Source organism: Anas acuta, chromosome 6 (genome assembly GCF_963932015.1).
Source record: "Anas acuta chromosome 6, bAnaAcu1.1, whole genome shotgun sequence".
In the NCBI taxonomy this organism is placed as follows: Eukaryota; Metazoa; Chordata; class Aves; order Anseriformes; family Anatidae; genus Anas; species Anas acuta.
This window is the reverse complement of record NC_088984.1, coordinates 20,794,178-20,812,856: the sequence shown is the minus strand read 5'-3', so window position 1 is coordinate 20,812,856 and position 18,679 is coordinate 20,794,178. Positions and strand designations below refer to the sequence as shown.

At 44.7% G+C, this 18,679-nt stretch overlaps 1 long non-coding RNA gene across 4 annotated transcripts; it reads left to right on the top strand.

Annotated features, from left to right (window-relative positions):
- Positions 1–1,173: 1,173 nt before the first annotated feature.
- On the top strand, positions 1,174–18,585 carry LOC137858234 (uncharacterized). Of its 4 annotated transcripts, XR_011097588.1 has the most exons (4): positions 1,174–1,444; positions 5,171–5,257; positions 13,378–14,852; positions 15,554–18,585. It is a non-coding gene; the product is annotated as an uncharacterized lncRNA (long non-coding RNA). The 4 variants fall into 4 exon arrangements; XR_011097589.1 differs by having other exon boundaries at positions 1,177–1,444; positions 13,381–18,585; XR_011097590.1 differs by lacking the exon at positions 13,378–14,852 and having other exon boundaries at positions 1,179–1,444.
- The last annotated feature ends 94 nt before the right edge of the window (positions 18,586–18,679 follow it).

Below are 18,679 nucleotides of genomic sequence, written 5' to 3'. Positions count from 1 at the left end.
TGTTGATCTGCTTTAGGTAGTCCATGTTATTAGTAATTTAGTCTGTATTTCATGTGTATTTTACTGATTTCATCACACACCATCCACTGCTATATTTCCTAAACACGCCACTGATTTAGCATCAGGTAGATGAGGAATGAAGTTAAGCTTCATCAGTTTTTATTGAATTATTGAATCTTGGAAGTAAAAGTTTTATTTTCTTTTATACTCACAAATACTTCAAAATGTCTACATTTACTGAAAGATGCTAAAAGCATATGTTGCTATACTGTATAAACACCCATGTATGAAACAGAAGTGACTGCAAGATAAATTCTGCATTTTTAACTATGATTATAGTTAAAAAGTTAACTATGATTATAGTTAACTGCAGCCGCAGTTAACAATGGTTGGCTTGTTTCTTTAAAACAACCATGTTTTGGCACTATTCTATTTGTGTTTCTACTGAAATTGTTCAAATCTTACTGTGGAACATTATTCACCCTTAACTTGGTCTATGCTGGCTGTTGATAGATGCAGCTTTCCGAGAGGCTAGTTAATACTTGAATTTTCAGAAAAGTGCTTTTAACTCTAGCAAGAAGATGGGAAGAGTGTTGTGTTGCTGGCCAGCTGCCCAAGTGCTATTGACCACACACACCGCAGCTATGAGCAAACTGCTGCATAATTAGAGAAGCTTTCAAAAGCCCACAAAGCCGCCAGCCCTCTCGGTATGCGAGTCACGGGTGTGTGAGGCACAGTGCCGCTGCCCGTGCCACGCAGCTTGGTGGGGGGTGCAGGGCACTGCTGGGACCCTGCATGGAAGCTGGGAATTCAAGTGGATGACTGGCTAGGTGGTGTTTTGAGACCCGGAAAAGGAAAATATGCCTTGAGTCTTGAGACATCCCAGGAGATCCTGCTCTTACTTTGCCATCTCCATGATTATGGGAAAACACAAATCCAAGGCAGGAGAGCAAGAAGGAATCGCTGTTTGTAACCAACCCATGTCAGTGCCACTGGGCTTTACATCTTGTGTCTCCCCTGCCCACAAGCTGAGGAGTACAATTTAAATTACTTGAAGTCTTTCCTTTCCCTGTTGCACTATTGTGGGCTGAGTGGCCCTGAGCAGGGTGCTGAGGGCAGACCTGTATCTGCAGGCCACACCTATCTCCCCCAGCCTGTCCAGCTCTTTCAGCCAGTCAGGTCGGGGCACATTGTGTCTGGGGGGTGTGTACAGGGCCCCGCTGGTGCTCTGCTCCAGCTCTGCTCCCAGTTGCAGCTCTGCTGGGGACAAATCTGCTCCTGCCAGGGCACAAGGCCCACCGTGCCCACCCGGCCAGGTGGCAGCTGCCGCCATTTTGTTGAACTGCTGCTGGAGGAAGTGGCAGCCACCAAAATGGTGGGTGTCTCTGGGACATTTATTTCTCCTCAGAGGGCCCTGGGACTTGCTGGTCTACTCCAAAAACAGGTAATTTTGTTGGAAAGGGAGCCCGGGGGGGCTGTCTGGTGGGGAGGCTTGGGCAGGGTGTCAGGAGCTGGGACAGACACAAAATTTGGAGGCTTCCAATGTCAGTGCCTAAAACACTTTGTTCTCTCACTTGCTGTTGTATTTTCAAAGATACTTTATTTGTGTATCAACTGCTGTCAGAAGAGAGAGACTGGTTTCATAAACTAGTGGTGTCTTGCTACGTGGGACTGAGGGTGTTTCACTGTTGCAGGCTCACTTTCTGTTAGGCCTGCCAGACCACCATGTCTGTGCTCAGTCACCAGGCCCAGGTATGCCACATTTTTGTAGTCCCAGCATTATCCTGTCATGGACTTCGGGCCATAAACAGCCCTTCTGAGGGCTCCTGCTCCCTGAAGGCCAGTACGAGCAGTGCCATGTTCCTGTCACCACAGACTGACTGAGGGAGCACAACATGGCTGACAGGCCCGGTGCCACATGCCGGCTGCCTGGACGGCCAGGAGGCACGGGCAGCAGGGCTGTGTGGGCCTCAACACAGACCAGGCAAGGGACCTGAAAAACTCTCTGAGGTACGTCCTGACAAATTTGTCTACCCAATTCTTAAAGATAGCTGTCAGTGGAGAGTACCCCACCAGGAAACTCCAGCTTTTCTTCATAACCTTTTTCTTGCTGCTTGTTAGGCCTGTTAGTTTCTGTCCTATGTATGCTGTGAAGAACAGTTCCCTGTCATGCTGCTAATATATATATGCAGATGATTAGTTGTTTGTTTGTTTGTTTGTTTTTTTCTCAGTTTTCTGGTTATTGTGTTTTTTATGTAAGACTTAAAGGCCAAAAATTAGTTTGGTAATAGATTTTGACTACTTGAAAGGATAGATTGCAGCCTAAGCAACTATGTGACCATAAGGTACCATTAGAAGCAGCATATAAATTGTTTGCTGCTATTTTAACAGAATGAACAGTTAGTGATACAAACATAAAAAGATTTCAAACTGCCTGTTTCCAGCTTTCAGGTGTTTGTTGTTGTATGTGCCTCAGAGTGATACCTGAGGGGCTGGAAACATCTACTCCAAAAGAGGATTCAGTTTGTAAAAAATCTGAAATGCTCTAATAATTGCCTGATGTCTGTCCTGCCTCAGCAAAGTTGCTGTTTTGCACTAGCCCAAAGGCCTTTTAATACTCAAGTTAGGTGCTGTGCTTGCTTACGTGGCTGTGGGTGAGAGAAATGACCCAAAATAACCCTTTTGTTTGGGGCAGAAACATGAATGTTTAACCAAGTGCTGATTTTGAGTTCAGACTTGCTCACCTAAGAGTGGCTTGCAACTTTCTTAGTTTTATTAAATAGGAATGTTAGTAGAGTAACTGCTGAAGGTGAACCTTTTCTCTTGGTCTGTCTCTTGTACTCGGGTGAGCAAATTGCCTTGATCTACTTTTCCATGGAGTTAAATGATGAAGAATTTGTGTCGAACATCTGCTTTGCTTTCTGTGCAGTCCCCATGTATTTCACTTTGAACTGAATGCAGGTTTTTTGAGCGTTCTCTGGAGTTAAGACTATTATCCTCTGAACAAGTGAGGCTCTTCCATTATTTATGTCACATATTCAACTCCTAAAAGAATGTCAGTAAAACTCCTGCTGTTGAAGAAATTAATTTTTTCTATTATTCTTAAGGTGTAAGTAATAGAGTGAGTCACCCTGTGATCTTTTTATTGTGCTATGCTTCACGAACCAGTAAAATTCTGTGTGTAAATGAAAGGAAAAGGTTTTCCCTAGAAATCTCATTTTATATCTAGTGTTTCTCGAGCTAATCAGGTATCATTAAGAAATTACATGATGTTTTAATTCAGAATCCATTTGTTCAAATCTGTGGCTGTCTTGTTCATTGTTAAAACACACGAGGACTTTCTGTTCTAAAAAGTGATGGAGATCAAAACATTTGCTGTAGCCTCAGAGGATGTGCTACCATCAGACCAGCAGGTCAGCTAGCAAAGGAAGGTGTTTGCCTGCCTTTGTGTGGAAGCTGGGCCACGATGTTAAGCAGCATGTGGCTCTGTAGTCTACTGAAACAAGCATTTCCCAGGCAGAGAATCCTGCATCCTGAGCCCTGAGCCCAGTGCTGTTCCTGTAGATTGGCAGGTGTCTTTTCAGCATAAAACATCAGCGGTCCCTGGATATATCACCTTTGTGTTTGCTATTACTCATGGGAAACCATTCTGCTCATACACAGGGTTCGGATCGGTTTTGCACGTGGCCTGCTGATGCGTATTCTTGTTACTTTCAGCACTGGGGCACACAGGGGTGGCATAACTGCTCCCCTCACTGAGACCAGAAGGGAGTCCTCAGCAGAGCCAGGGACTTCAGTAAGATCTGGGAACATCTATAGCTCAAAGAGACGTCCAGTGCTGCAGTGCCTGTCAGTACCTTGCTGAATCAATGTCATAGTTTGTTTTTGATGATCAAATGCTAAACTATTTATAGTTGAGGACAGAACAAAAGGAGTCTTTATGCACTCTCAAATCAGCCTGTTCTAAATGTTTTTCACTAACAGAAAACTACAGTAGTTAAAATAATCAATTGTAAGCAGTTCTTTGATACGCAGCATCTTGTGGTAAATACATCAGCTGTATGGACAAGCATTAGGGTTGTTTTTTTTTGAATGATTCAGTAGCTAAGTGTCATAGACATCTGCAAGCCCATGTCTTGCATGTAGTTTATGCATAGTATGTACAAAGATGATGTTACAGATTGTAGTACTCAGGTAGGATCTAGCCCTACGTGCTTCCTATTGATCAAATTCCTTTTAACCATTCTTATACACTGTTTGCAAACTGCAATGGAACAGTGGGAACTGGGGCTTTGCAGAGGCTGAGACCCTGTTATGTTTAAATATGCAAATGAGTGTATGGATTTAATGAATACATAATTAAATAATAAAGCCAACAGAAGCCTGAAAAACCAATGCTGTGTCCGGGAGTGCTGCAGCGTGTCGCCGTGCTGCCATATTCCATGACGCATTGAGGATGCATTCCTGAAACATGCTGTGGTTAGTAGTTGGATGGATAGTGAAGGCTCCTGTAAGAATCACTGTAGTGGAGGTGAGATGTGTGCAGGGCCTTGAGAAATGCTGTTTGAATAGCCAGGGATATATTTTGCAATAGGAGCCCTTTCCTATTCATATCCCAGGAGTTCTTCCAGAAGAGTTCTCACTGCAAGACAAAGACAGATGAGAGGCCTTGTTCTGACTTACCTGTTGGGACATGCTCGTGCTTTCTGAGGCCTGGAAAGGAAAGCTGGAAGAGGGAACCTGACTCCCTGTCAGCATCAGTGAGAGCTTGGCTGGACAGAGCCCCGAGAGCTGTGCTGCTTTGTGCATGCGTGAGCAGATCCAGGAGGGCTTTGCTTGACTTCATTGCTAGAACAGCAGTTATCACTAAAAACAACAGGAATTACATCGACTTAAAGGATTCAAAGAAGTAAAACATGTTCCCCTATGCTCCCCAGTGTCTATCTGATCTGCCCTTGGGCTGAGCATGACAGAGGAACGGGGCCTGCCAAATGATCACATACATGGGGCTGACGTAGCAAGAAGTTGCAGCTTCTTTTATTCTCCAAGGTTTGTCCCTCTAAACAGCTCCATGAAGAGTTATTGCACAGCTTTGTACATTTGCATAATGGAAAACTTTCTTCTTGACAAAAATAATCATCCTAACTAGTGCACAAATGGTTCTTTTCAGGCTTACAGCTGCGGCTCAGTGGCAGCTGGCAGAGCTGATTCGAGTACTGGAATACCTTCCCTGTGTGCCTTTCTATTGAAAAGCCAGGTAAATAACATACTAATTGGCAAACCGTGCATAAGGACTTGCCCATAATGAATTTAGAGCATCATATTCCATTGGTTAAATGGTGAGTCGTGTCTGTTTATATGATACCATTAAATGCTCATGTTGCTTGTTGGGTTACATATGGCGATATGCAATGCTGAGTCTGAGCTCATAAATTGTCTTCTTAGAGCTGTCACACGTCAGGACAGTTTTATTACTGAGCCTAAACCCATTCCAGCCTAACAAATCAGCATGTTGTAAAGGTTATTGTCATATCATACAATTAAGAAAACCCAGCTACATAAAATAGAAGAATTATTCTCACATCCTTTATTATCTGTCCCAATTCCTGTGTTTTTAATGAATCTCACCCTCTTCCCCTTACATTAATGCCTTAGTTTACAGGTAGAAGTAACACATCAAGATACAGGTGGCAAGTTAGACAAAACATGGTCCTAATGGTGAAAACTATAAAAAATTACAATTTTTTTCTCCTTAGCTCAGAGACCACTGAGCTTAGAGACTGCTGTGAGGAATTCAGCTGAGTTACACCAGGAAAGCTTTCCTGTTTGGGATGTGCTCTGATGTCCCCTGTTAACATCAGGCAGTGATGTGACGGCCTCTGTTTTGTGTTTTTTTTTTTTTAATCATTATTTTTTATTCAGTGAATCACATCATATTTTTTCCCACTTGTATTGCAAGCAATTGCTTAGGTTGCAAGGGATTTTGTCAGTGCTGTTCTAGGGAGCAGTACAGCCAGGGCACAGAGAAAAGCCGCTCTGAGCTGTTCCTATTTGAAACTGGGGAAAAGCACCGGGCGTCAGCTAGGTAGGGCTCCAGACAGGTGGTGTTGACTGAAAAGGAGCTTCAGCTGTGCTCACTTAGCTAACCTGCTGTGTGCCCACGATGTGTTCAGACAGCCACCATGTACTGGGTGGCTACCAGGTGAATCGTTGTAACAGCTAATGGCAAAGTGGAAGGAATTCTTGTGGCATTCCTTATTCAGCTGTACAGAAAGCAAGGCCAGAGCACATGAGGGAAAGCAATGGTGCCTGGGCCACCACAACTGTATGCGCGCTGTGCTGCTCATAAATCAGCATCAGCCAAACCAAACCTTGCCCCAAAGACTGGGAGGTGCCACTGAAGATTTGCACCAGAGGTCTATGCCAGCAGCCCGGGCAGAGGAGAAGCACCTGGTGTCCTCTAAGTGGCAAAGCAAGCTGCTGCACTCAGGTGCTCCCCACCTGTTTGCATCTTACCTGACTGCACCCACCTGCCAGAATCAGAGGCTGAGACATACAGCTTGGGCATGGGAATAGCAGAGCGGCAGATGCTGGGACTGAGCCGTCAGGATTGCTCGTCCCTTTGGGATGTTGGACCAGGCCTACCTTCCCTCTTGCAGGCAGAGGATTTAAATGCTAGTCACACTGATTTTCTTAGAACTTGGCATCCTGTATCGGTATTTGCTAGTATTCGGCTATGCTTGACTAGCTATTGGTTCAGCAAATACTGAGAGAAAACTGTTTCTCTTACAGCTTGTGTAAAGCGGGGAGGAATGTTGTGGAACAAAGGTGGAGAGAAATTTGATGGTTTATATAATCCCTCTGACTTGGAGCATTAGTCTTAAAATAAGGATCAAAGCAGGATTGAAGTGTGACTTCTGTTTGAGGATTCATGGTATCATTTAAAAGAACTTTATACGTAACTGTGACCATTCTGAGTTTTGTCTTCTCCATTCTGGTGTTAACCCCAGACTCTCATTAAGAAACTTGGGAATTTTAGGTGTTCAGGTACCATAATGATGACTCTATAAAAGTTATTGATTAATACCTAAAAGTTTGAAGCAAGATTCACATAATGAATTTGTAACTGAAGATGGCAGGAAATATTGTAATTCAGCTCTTCGTCTCTGTTCTGGAGTTTATTCTTAGTACTGACTGCCGTTCTTATCATATGAAATGACAAAATCACAACTCAGACTCCCTTTGAAGTACCACATTTATCATTCTCAAGTTACACATTTCCTTGTGATGGTCACTGCTTACAATTTCTAACATGCTATTCATAGGATATTGTGGTGATAAAAGTACATTAATGATAGGAGCTTGTAGTTCTAAATTAATTTCTAATAAGGTGATAGACAGTGATAGCTGCTGCAACATACGATATGCAAGAGAGTTTTTTACTTTAATGTACTAGTTAGTAACCCTAATAGCATTCTGCTGTATTTTAAGGCAACTAAATAGCCTTTTACCCTGGAAGATTTTTTTTGTATTTTTGACCCCAGACAAATATTTAATGTGAAAATTACCTGAGTGCTTCACAGAAGTTAATTCCATCAGGCTGTGGTGTCACGTTAGACATGCCTTGCACTCATTTGTAGTGCACAGGGAGATGCTATTTTATAGCTGCTGGTCTAAGAGGCAGAGTGTGTGAGACGTGTGCTGCTCTCGGTCTTTCTGCACACTTTTTGGCCGGGTTCCCTCTCAGCCAGACCCACGCAGGTGCGGGCACCTGGCACCTGAGCGTGGTGTCCCCAGGAGGTTCCCCTTTCCCAGCCGGTGTCCCCAGGCCCTGCTGCTGGCAGCCTGGTGAGCGGCCAGCAGTGAGCAGCCAGCACCCAGCACCCAGGCAGGGATCGTGCCCCTGGGAGGACTCGGCCCTTGAAGGCAGCTGCCAGGCGGCTGTTCTCAAATGTTTTCGCTGCGTGGACATCTTGGAGGCGATTTTCTCCTGCAGTCCCCTTCCCTTCCCTTCGTGGTTGCACAAATAACTTCCTTCTCCAGTCATGGTCCCACAGTGTGCTGTATCCAGCTGAAACGACAGGGGGAAATTCAGACACAATGCAATAAAGCAACTGGAATTTGTTTGTCATAAACCCCGAGGGCATGTTCTCATTACAACAACGAGTGGTATCCAGCAGTTACACTCTTTCATGTTTGCATTACATCCCTCTAAACTGCCGAGATTAGAGCCCGCTTTCAGTGCTGTCTGTAGGTCTTTGCTCGGTTTGATGGGGAGGAAACTTTTTAGCCAGGGCTTGGAACAAAGAGACTTCCTCCACACGACAGCCATTAATCCTACCCTCGCGGGTGGCATAATAGCTTCATTCATTGACCCAAACCAGTTGTTTTAAGAGGAGTGCAAGGGAGTGGGGGCAGCTTACCTCTCACCTGACAGGCAGCCAGCAGCACCCAGGGTCGGCAGCAGCAGGCACAGCCTGGCAGGAGGTGGAGGAGCCCGCTGGGAGCCGACGCCACTGCCCACAGGTGCCTTGCGTAGCTGCCTAGTTCAGTGCTTCTTCTGTGCGGTCACACAAATACTTGACCAAAGCAGTGCTTTTTTTAGCATGTAAGAACATAGCCCATGCTGGTCTGCGCTGTCTGCTGAGGGTTGTGAAGAACCAATATTTCCAGGAAACAACCAAGATCACAGCAGCCACCACAGCCATCCAGGCGCTACCAGCATTGAAGCGCACAGAGCCATCTCTGCAGTTATCTCCAGAGAGCAGCAGTAACAAAAACTCACTCTCTTATAAAGTGTTTCCTGACTGAACTAACGCAGGAAGAACCCAGTGTTGTAATTAGCCCGTATCCCATGGGCGCAGCAGCGATTACTCCTGTAGGGTTTGCCTGGATTTGAGCATCTGATAGCGCAGCTACATTTACGCTCCTCAGACATCAGGGCTGCGCCCACACTGAGCGCCGGGCGCCTTTGTACGCAGTGACTCAGCAAGTACAGTTGTTCTGGCAGATGCGTGCCAGTCCAGTATGCACATGCACAATGTTTTCCTAAGTGCACTAAACTTGTAGTTACACGGGCAGTAAAATTCTCACTCAGTCTGTGGGATTTATGTAGGGTTAGACTAACGCATCATATTTCCAAGTCATAAGCCACCAACAAAGAATTAGCAAAGACTGCTGCCATGCTCGGCAGCATGTTTGCACTCTCTGAGCTCTTAAAAATGCTGACGGTATTTTAGAAATCTTTGTCTTTCTGGATGGGGCTTCTTAAAGCTGCGAATTTCTAACTAGATGTGGAAGTGGAAAAAGTTGTTAGTTTCTCTTGTCCATGCTGTCCTGCCCCATTCCCTCCTTTCAGCATTGGCTGGCACAGAAATGCTTTTCTAAACCCCACCTCCCTTGGACTGGAGGAATTCCCCCATTTCTGTTTTGGACAGGTACAATGCGCACGGTCTCAGAGCAGGCGTCCTCAGGGGGAGAAGAGAACTGGCACCGGGGGCATTTTCCACGGGGAGTAGGGGACTTGCTCTCCTCTCTTTGTTAGCTGTAGCCTCAGTGGAAGACACAAATTTAGGGGGGTACCTAGCATCCTGCAGAAATCTACTAGTAAATGGACTGAGGCAAATGGAAATATTTATTGCCAGGTTTCTGTGGATGAACTTGTAAAGAAATTAAAGTTAATCCCAAAGAGGGATGGATTGGGTCAAATGCGCAACTAAGAGCAGGGAGGAATACATCAAACTCTGGCAAACTCAGGCCAAATGCCATTGTTATTTGGTGCTTTGCATCTAGAGATCTAATGAGATAGAGATCCAAGCAGTAATCCACGCACACGTGCGTGTTGGCAGTACGCTGCCTCTGCCTCGTTACGAACACAGCTGCTGAGGCAGGGCCCTCCCCACGTGTTCGCACAGACCCGCCACGGGAAGCTGAGAAGTCAGCTGAGACCTTTGGATGCTCACTGCAGTGCAAATATCAGAGATAAGACATTGCCTAACAACATTTGCCACTGCTGAGAAAGGGGTGGGGTGTCAGCATCTTATTTACTTACGACTCAAGCAGACAGGTCCTTAAAACTGTTGATCTTACAGGCGAGAGGAGTGTTAGATATGGGGAGAATTACAACAGTGGAAGCAAACGCTTGCCCTTGTGAATTCTCATGAGCTATATTTAGAATTTAAATCCAAGCATAATTAAACAGTGCTAATGAGACAGAGGGGCTTATCTTCATTTGGTGTATAATTGGTATCACTGATTTCCTCATTCATTTTTTCCTAGTTTTAAAGCCATCTTGTTCTAGTGAAATCTGATGGTAAAAGTTACCCTGCAGTGAGAAGGTACCTGGCCTGGAGCGTAAATTCAGCTGGAAGCCTTTTAAGGGTTGCAGCTTTCTTGATAGCATCAATAACTGACAGCAAAGACACCTGTGAATGTGTGGCCAACACTCAAGAGAGGCACTCCTCATGCAGTGTGCACTTGAAAAATGCCGTTTCACACAGGATTACAAAGGCCATAATGGAGAGGAAAGGCTCACCTCCTATTTCTAGTGAGGCAAATGTGGGAAGAGTTTTAATAGTGGTAGGTGAATATCCACCACCATCAGCTGAGGTTTCTGCCTTGAAATATCCTCCAGCTCACCCAGAAATGTGGAGCTGGCACAGGAACTCCTGGTGGCGTTCGGTGGCTGCCATCTTGCAGCCAGTCAGAGCGGAAGATCCCGCTGATCTTACCTGGCCTTAGTGGCAAGCCCGCAGCTAGAGCAGCAGCCTCTGCTACAGCTCTGCCTGTTGCAGCCATTCCTCTGCTGGCTTTGTCTAGGCCACAAAAAAGTCCAGCCCCCTCCTGCTGCAGGTAGCTGTTGGTTTTTGAGCAGCAATAAAATCAGCTCTCGGAGCAGTCTATTTTTACCAATGTCCCACTTCACTTTTCAGTTGTGTCTTTGATTGGCTTCAGGCTCCTTTTTATTATGTCTTACTGCCTCAAATGCACTCAGATTTTTTGAGGGTGTAGTCCTTCTTTTACATCTATTGCTGCAAACTGCAGCAAAATCAGCTGTCTCCTGTGGGGTGGCACATTAATGACTATGTCTCCATACATCTCAGTGCCAGGTGCTTGTGTTTACCTGCTGACGGGTGCTCAGGACCACCGTTCATTCAGTGCAGACGGGATGTGCCTCACATCCTGGTGGGAGTGCTTGCAGCCAGCTGGAATCGGTTCTCAGCAACTGCTTGTGGAATAAGGAGTCTCCAGCCCCTCCTCCCTGCAGTGACCACTGCTAACTAAATGCCCGTCCACCCACTGAGCCAAACCAGTTCAAAGAGGAGCACTGCAGTGGCTGTGAGCAGACTGTTGGATATGAAGAGGGCAGAGCGAGATGAATCCCACAAAACAGCAATTGTTTTTCATCTTGCTCCAGTAATTCAGCACAGACTTGTTCTTTGGGTTGCTGAACCCAAGACTTTGTTTTGTCGTTTTTGAAAGGGGATTTAAACACTTCCCTGGTAAGATGGTTCTGCAGATTAATCTGAGACGTAGGAATTATTACAAGTATTTGGTCTAAAGTTTCCTTTGCTTAGGTTCAAGGGACCACGCTGACCACATCACCTGTAGTAAATGCCCCTCCATCTTTTCAAGGCAGCCTCCTTGGACCACTTGGGGCTGTGCTGCTGTTCCAGGAGGTGAGACTTGCAGCTGTCCTTCCCCTTTATCACTGCCTACCTGAGCTGCTCTGTCAGCACGGTTTTAGCTTTCTAGGGGAGCAGATCATTTCAGAAGTTGTTCCTCCTCAAAATAAATGTCTTCATCTGCATATAAATATCACAGAATGGCGTGTCTGCTCGTGCTGCTTTTTCACATTTCTAGTCTGAGTGCTCAAGCACTTAACACCGCCCTGTGGCTGAACAGCGATGAGAGATGCCACTGGTGACCCTAAGAAGTGAGAGCAGCAGCCAGCACAGGTGCTTGGCTTGTGAGCAGCCAGAGCTGCAACCACTTGGCTCTTTTTTTAGCCCAGCTAAAAAGATGCCCTTTTCCAGGAAGGTTTCTCTCTGACTTAGCTGTGAAGCGGAGTTCCTGTCTGCCTGTGGCTATGAAGAAAAGCCCTACGGCTCTCAAAAGTTGTGGTGACTTACGTCTTACCAAATTTTAAAATCTATCTTTGCCTTCTGCTGCCCTAAACATAATTTTCAATCACATTATTTTTTAAACCATCTTAGCTTAACTGCTGGGGAGCCCCACTGGCAGGATTAAACAGCTGTTTTGGTTCCTGCCAAGGGTGGGTGAAATGGCAAGCACCAGCTCTGCCTCCCTGGCTGCTGGGGGACCTGGAAAGGCACCGATGGCACAGCGCTCGCAGACAGCTGCGGAAGGGAGCTGAGGGCATCAGTTATTAGTTGCCTAATCAGTTTGAATTCACAAAGCACATTCCTACTGTTTGTTTTTTTTTCCTTTTTTTTTCTTTTTTTAGTGAGCTATATACAGGTCATGTTGCCTGCCCTTCTCTAGTGAAGCACACCTGCTGGATAAGCAGCAAAACTCCCCCTTGCACAGGACGTGGGGCTAGAAGCAAAGGCCTTGCACTTGAACCGTACTGTGTGTGCTCCCGGGCTGTTCTCAGCATGACAGCCCAGAGCAGAGGTTGCCCATGTTTAGCTCAGTATGCGATAAGAACAGCTTCCAATTACTCTTAATCCTTTTGAAGAGTTCTCCTTGAAGAGAGCACAGTGTCTCTCCTCTAACAGGCGACACAGGTGTGAGAGCAAGCGAGCTGCTATTGCAGCCTGCCTCTTGAAAACCACTTCTGTGCCTTGGGGGTGCCTCGGGTGTCGGGCACAGAGCAGTGTCTGTGGGTGCTCTCCCACCGGCTGGCTCATGGCCCTCCCTCGGGCCGGCCCGCTGCTTCTACACCAGCCACAGAGCTCTGCAGAGGAGGTGACCAGGGCTTGCAGGCCATCAGGCAGCGGATGTTGGTGCCAGCATCTGTTTCTTTCTGCTGGGGCCCTGAGAAGTTCAGAAAGCCTTGGCTTTCCCTGGGAGAACAGCATCTGAGGAGTTCGAGGCAAGAGGTGACAGTAGGACCCCTCTGCTCTGTGGAGAAGCCAAGCAGGTTGCCCAAACGCGTTGATTAACAAAGCCATCTGAGTTCCCTGCCCTTTAATAGATCGCTTTCAGTGTCTATCTCTTCCTACACACCACAAAACAAAAAACACTTTTTTTTAGCAAGCCTGTGCTACCCTTTCTGAGTGCTAGTGCATGGCACCACCCAGAAAAGACACAGCTTTTAGGTGAATAAGGAAAGAAAAAAATGTGAGTGGAAGATGAAGAAGACAAGCATCTGAGATGCCCTCAGGCCTTACCCTACAATATTACCTCTGTCAGCAGCCGCTGAGGCAGCACATCTTTCGCAGACGGGGCTGTTGGTGTATGTACTGAGAGATGGCGATGAGTTGGCCAAGGCTGGAGCAAGCACTGCCGCTAGCTGGTGAGTTCCTGGAGCAGACCACGCTTAGCCTGAGCTCCAGCAATCTGAACCTGCCATGCTAGTGTGCCTCTGTGTGAGTGAGGGATGGTAGTTCCCAACAAGCATTTCAAAAATATTTGGCTCAATTCTTCAGGGTTCTAGCTATCTCACCCCAAATTCCTCAAAGTCTTCCTACTCCTTTGTGACATGTAGTTTAAAGCTAAAAATATTCAGAAGCACAATGCAATCCAGAAGGATGTTATTTTTATTACTTTTTGTGTTGCTAGGAAGGAAAATGGTCAAGAAGTGGGTTAGGAACAATATGTTCCTTTTCATTATTAAACAGGTACTTCCCAGAGACCTTTTTTTTTTCCCTTCTCTCTGACCAGGTGTTGCTTGTAAGATGGATAAGAAATACATTCCAAATAAAAATGTAACCTTTAAACAAAAGGTATTAACAGTATTACAATTTTTTTTGAAGTCATTTAGAGTTTTTAAAAAGCCATTTTGAATGCCCAGCATGTTATTTGGCAACACACAGACTTCCAGTTGGTTTCTATTTTCTTAGCAGTTGTAGTTGCTTTCTAACAGGATTTTATCCAAGTACTGTTTATATGTACAAAAACATCTCCTGATGTCAGACGTCTGAGCCTTAGGAAACCAGTGTCACTGCCTGGGACCTCATTTGTTCTGTTCCCTGTTTTGTGTGAACACAAGCCCACCTAAAGGCATAAACAGTGTTGTGAAATAACTTCTCATATCTTTTCTTACAAGTCTAGCTTTTAGCATCATAGTTGATTAAGCTTGACTAGTGTCTACTGACTGTTAAAACTGAGCCTCTGTTTATAAAAATGTCAACATTTGCTTCCAAATTTTTATGTTTCTTAAACAAGCTGTGCTATTCCTCTGTTAGCTTGATTTCCCAGATCTTTTCTTTAAATTCTGTAAGCATTGCCTGATGGTACATGCCAGCCCCTATCAGTGCACATCTCCATGGGTATGTAGAAACTCCACAATGGGAGGTCTGAAGCGTTTGGTTTGTTTTTAATGACTATTCTGAACATTCAGAAAATGGAATTTCTTGGGAAGTCAGCTTGAAGGATAAGGTGGAGATGGTAGCAGGGTGGACGCTGCTAATCTCAGCTACTGACCTAGCTGTGCGACACGCGGCACACACATTGCAGCATGGAGAAATTGAAGCTGTTTCTCTAATAGCAGGTGAGAATGTAGTGGTGTTTGTTTAAGATACTTGGCTATTTGTGGCTAACATTCATCTAAGGAGCAAGAAGAGTGAAAGGAGCTGTTTGTTCATGAAATCTGCCAGCAGAGGAAGGTGCTTGATTGCAATGAGTGGGAAGAGACGGCTTCGAGGAGCTTGATCCTAGGCAGTGCTGTAAGTGTCCTTGCAGCACACCAGAAAGTCCAGAAAAGCCAACCCCCCGCGACCCCAATAGTTCCAACACCCCAGTCAAACATAAAGCCTGCAGCTCTACATGGCTTTTACTGATGACTAATAGTGGAGAAAGGGTCCTTGCAGTGAAATCTTTATTTATCTTCATTGTCTTCTTACCTCACCAGCAAGCCTATGTCAAATGCAGGCTTTGAAGCTTAGGTTCACAACTTATGTTGCATTTCATAGTTTCTGCTGGGGTTTCATAGCCCACCTATAAGCTGCAAATTCCATGAACAAAGTGTATGAATTTGCAACCACTTGCCTGCAAAGAGCAAACAGCTCTTGGACATGAGAACTGTTATTAAAATGGGTTGTTTTGTTGGCAGAAGTGGCTTTCACTGTTGCCATAGGTTGCCCAAGGTGAGTCTGACCTCTGTGGTTTCTCTGAAGCTCTCTTGTGGGTGAGCTGAGCAACATTGGAATGCAGCTTTTAAGGATTAGCTGAGCCCAACAAATACAGGAAACTGTGCTGAGAAAGTAATACTACATTGCACAACAAAGGAAAAACCTTATCTTCTGATCCTGTAGGATAAAAGTTCCAAGGCTGAGAACTTGACTACTTGGTAGGGCCATACTCGGCTTGTAACTGCAGCATAATCACCTTTGCAGCCTTCTCTCAGGGCAAAATTCTGCCTTTGCAGGTATACGAAGGGGCAGTGGAGAGGTAGGTGTGTGGCCAACAGACAGAGCTGGGACTGTATTCTCCTGCTGAGGAACAATGATGAGGACTCTTCCCAAGGAGTAAGGTAACAAAACATGAACCCCACCAAACCTTTCTCGACGAGAGCAGGCCTCCACATGCCAGTTCTGACGGGGCCCAGGCTGTGGCCTTTGAATTACGAGTCTTGATGGAGTTGCTTGTGCCAAGTGTATCACAAAAACACCACCTTGGTATTAGCGTGCAACTGAACTAACGTGCAAGGGATATTCCTAAGAAACACCACTTGGCCCTCAGAGTGAAATCCCAATGTGCTAGCTGTACACTGTCAACTGAATGTGTTCACAAGGCCTATGGATAAACGTGAGTTGAGGCTTCTGGAAAAGGATGTATTTATTCCTTACTAAGCTTACTGCTCCTTTCTGCAAAGCTCTTAGCAACTTGACATGTTACAAATATCTATGCTTTAACTTTTATGGAGCTTTATCTCTCTGTCTGGGGAAGGTGATGGGGTGGGCAGAACTGTTGAAGAATCAACTGTGGTAAATGAAGTTTTATTACGTTTGATTAAGTGAGCAGTTTTTTGAGATCATTCTTGCATCTTAAATAATTCACTTTTAAAAAAAAAGTGCTATGGTGAGTGTTGGCTCCTCATACTACAGCTAAAAAACAGTTTCCATCACAGATGGTGTAGGCAAATCACAAAGAATTTTTGCTTTTACTAGAAGGCCCAGCACAGGGCTGTACAAATACATGTCATTGGCAATGCTCTGGAGAACATACAGAGCACGATGACAAAGCACGAATTACTTACAAACGCAGAAATATTTTGCGGTGTAGTTTTTGCCTACACCCATTACAGGATTCAAACCTAGACCGAAACAGATTCTAGGTGCCCAGCTCCAACTGATGAATAAAAACTGAGCTCGATGCCAGTGAGGCCTCCATGGTAGGGAGGGATTGTCAACATTTGTTTGACTAGTACAGACAAAGCCTGGTGTATAATTGAGGAAGACAAGACATCATGATCAAACATCAGCGATCCTTATCCTGCCCCTTAAATTTAATTCCATAATCAGCACTTATATCACGGAGAGGCTGCAGATATTACCCAGGCTTCTCCTTCAGCATTGCACTATCTAAAATGAGTCTTGCCTGTAAGGATCTGTTTTCTTCAAAACAAACTTTGATCCTGCTCCTTGCTTAGCTTGACAAGGTGCCAGCAAAATTCTGGATTTTAGGAATAGCTTAAGCTCAGCCCATTCCTGCCTTCAATCAGTTGGTTTTACAGTTATCTGTGATTCCTCAAAGTACTATCATACAGCATCCAGCTGGCATCCATTTGAATACAGTTGTGCTGCTGAAGGGGAAAGAAAAAAAAGATAACACCATCATTAAGAAGCCTAATCTTGCAAATTCAGCAAAAATAAACTATTGCGCGCCATCTCGTGGCACTGCACAGCTATTTCCTGGCAACACGCTGGAGCTCCAACCATGACAGTGAGATTTAATGTTTGACAGGGTTGCTTAAAAAAATGGCCGTCAGGGTTAGAAAGAGCCCATTATACGACCACACTAAAGCTTCAAAGCATTCATCATCATTAACGCTTTATCCACGCTTGCATCTCGACTTTGTATCCTCAGCAGCTGTCTCCTGGAGCCGCAGCAGAGCCTCAAGCTGCAGAATGCACCTCTTTGACATGTGCTTGTGGTTTCTCAAGCAGAGCCATAGAGATGCTCCGCACCCAAAAAAACAGCTGAACCACTGAACACCACTGCAGCCTTTTGTGGAACAGGAAAATCCTTCCATCTTCCAGTAAGTCATATACACGTTAATCATTCTTAATTATATGCAGGACTTAAGAGATTCTTGGTATGTCCACCTTCTTGTCTCCTGTCAGCACAGGAAGAACTCCGTATGTTGATGTTTAAAATAAAGCTAGTGTGCTTATTCATAACTGTTCATTAACAGCTGAATGTATGAACTGATGGGAACAAGGTTAGACTAGCTGTCAGTCCCTTCATGTATCTTCAGTCTTTCTTCCTGCTTACTCTTTTAAAGGGGGAAAAAAGTCACTAAAGATCCTTGACATGAAGTGATTAAGCCATGATTTCCCTAAATCAAGCTAAGGAAATCAAACTACAAGGATAAAGTACAATATTAGGGGTTCTGGTCCTTACTTCTAAGTGACATGTTTTTGATTCGCACTTTTAATTTATTAGCTGGGAGATTAGAGCTTAAATGCTGCACCACTGAATCATCTCCAAGCTTGAAACTGTGTTGTCTTCAGCAGAACTGCCTTTCTTCCACCACTCACACCCATCAGGTCGCTGGATACATTAAGGTGTCTTCTTGATTGCGTTAAGTAACAGAAGTGCACGACTTCAGATTAAGCATTCTATTTTTTTCTGCTATTAGAGACAACTGCACAACTATGAAAGTTTGCAGCTTGCAGTTGGAAAGCACAGAAACGTATCAGCTAACCTCAGGTATTACTCTAAAGGACATTGTGCCATCCTATAAGAACAATCAAAAAGGCATCTGATTACAATCAGTAATTACAATCCTGGTAACAATTGCTCTAAATTTGGTACGTGACAAACCTATTTCTACTGCTCTTGGGTTAAAGAAGGAAAATAATGATGATAATGATGAGGACTGTAGCTGGGAAGGTTGTAAATTTACAGGAAGGACTGTTAGACCTGTAAGGCTTTTCGAAGCTCAATACCAACAGACTTTCTTTATACACAGTAAAGAAAAGAGGGAATATCCTTATTCTCATTCCAAGGTTTAATTCTGAGGTATGTGATACTGGATTTACAAAAGTAAATACATTTCTGACAAGCAGCGAGCCCTGTACTTACCAAGGCAGAGAAGACTCCAAGCAGTTAAGAAAATAAACTGCTCACAGTGTGAAAAAGTAAAGGTTTTGGGGTATTTGACAGACCCTTAAAGGCATAACAGCTGATGAGGAAACATGCAGTAGTGGGCCAAAAAAAAAAAAAAAAGACAAATACTTAAGTGATAAAGATAAGGCAGGACAGCAGGTATTAGATAAGGCTTCCACTTGAACTAATTCTTTGAATTGTTACGATAAGCAATTAGATG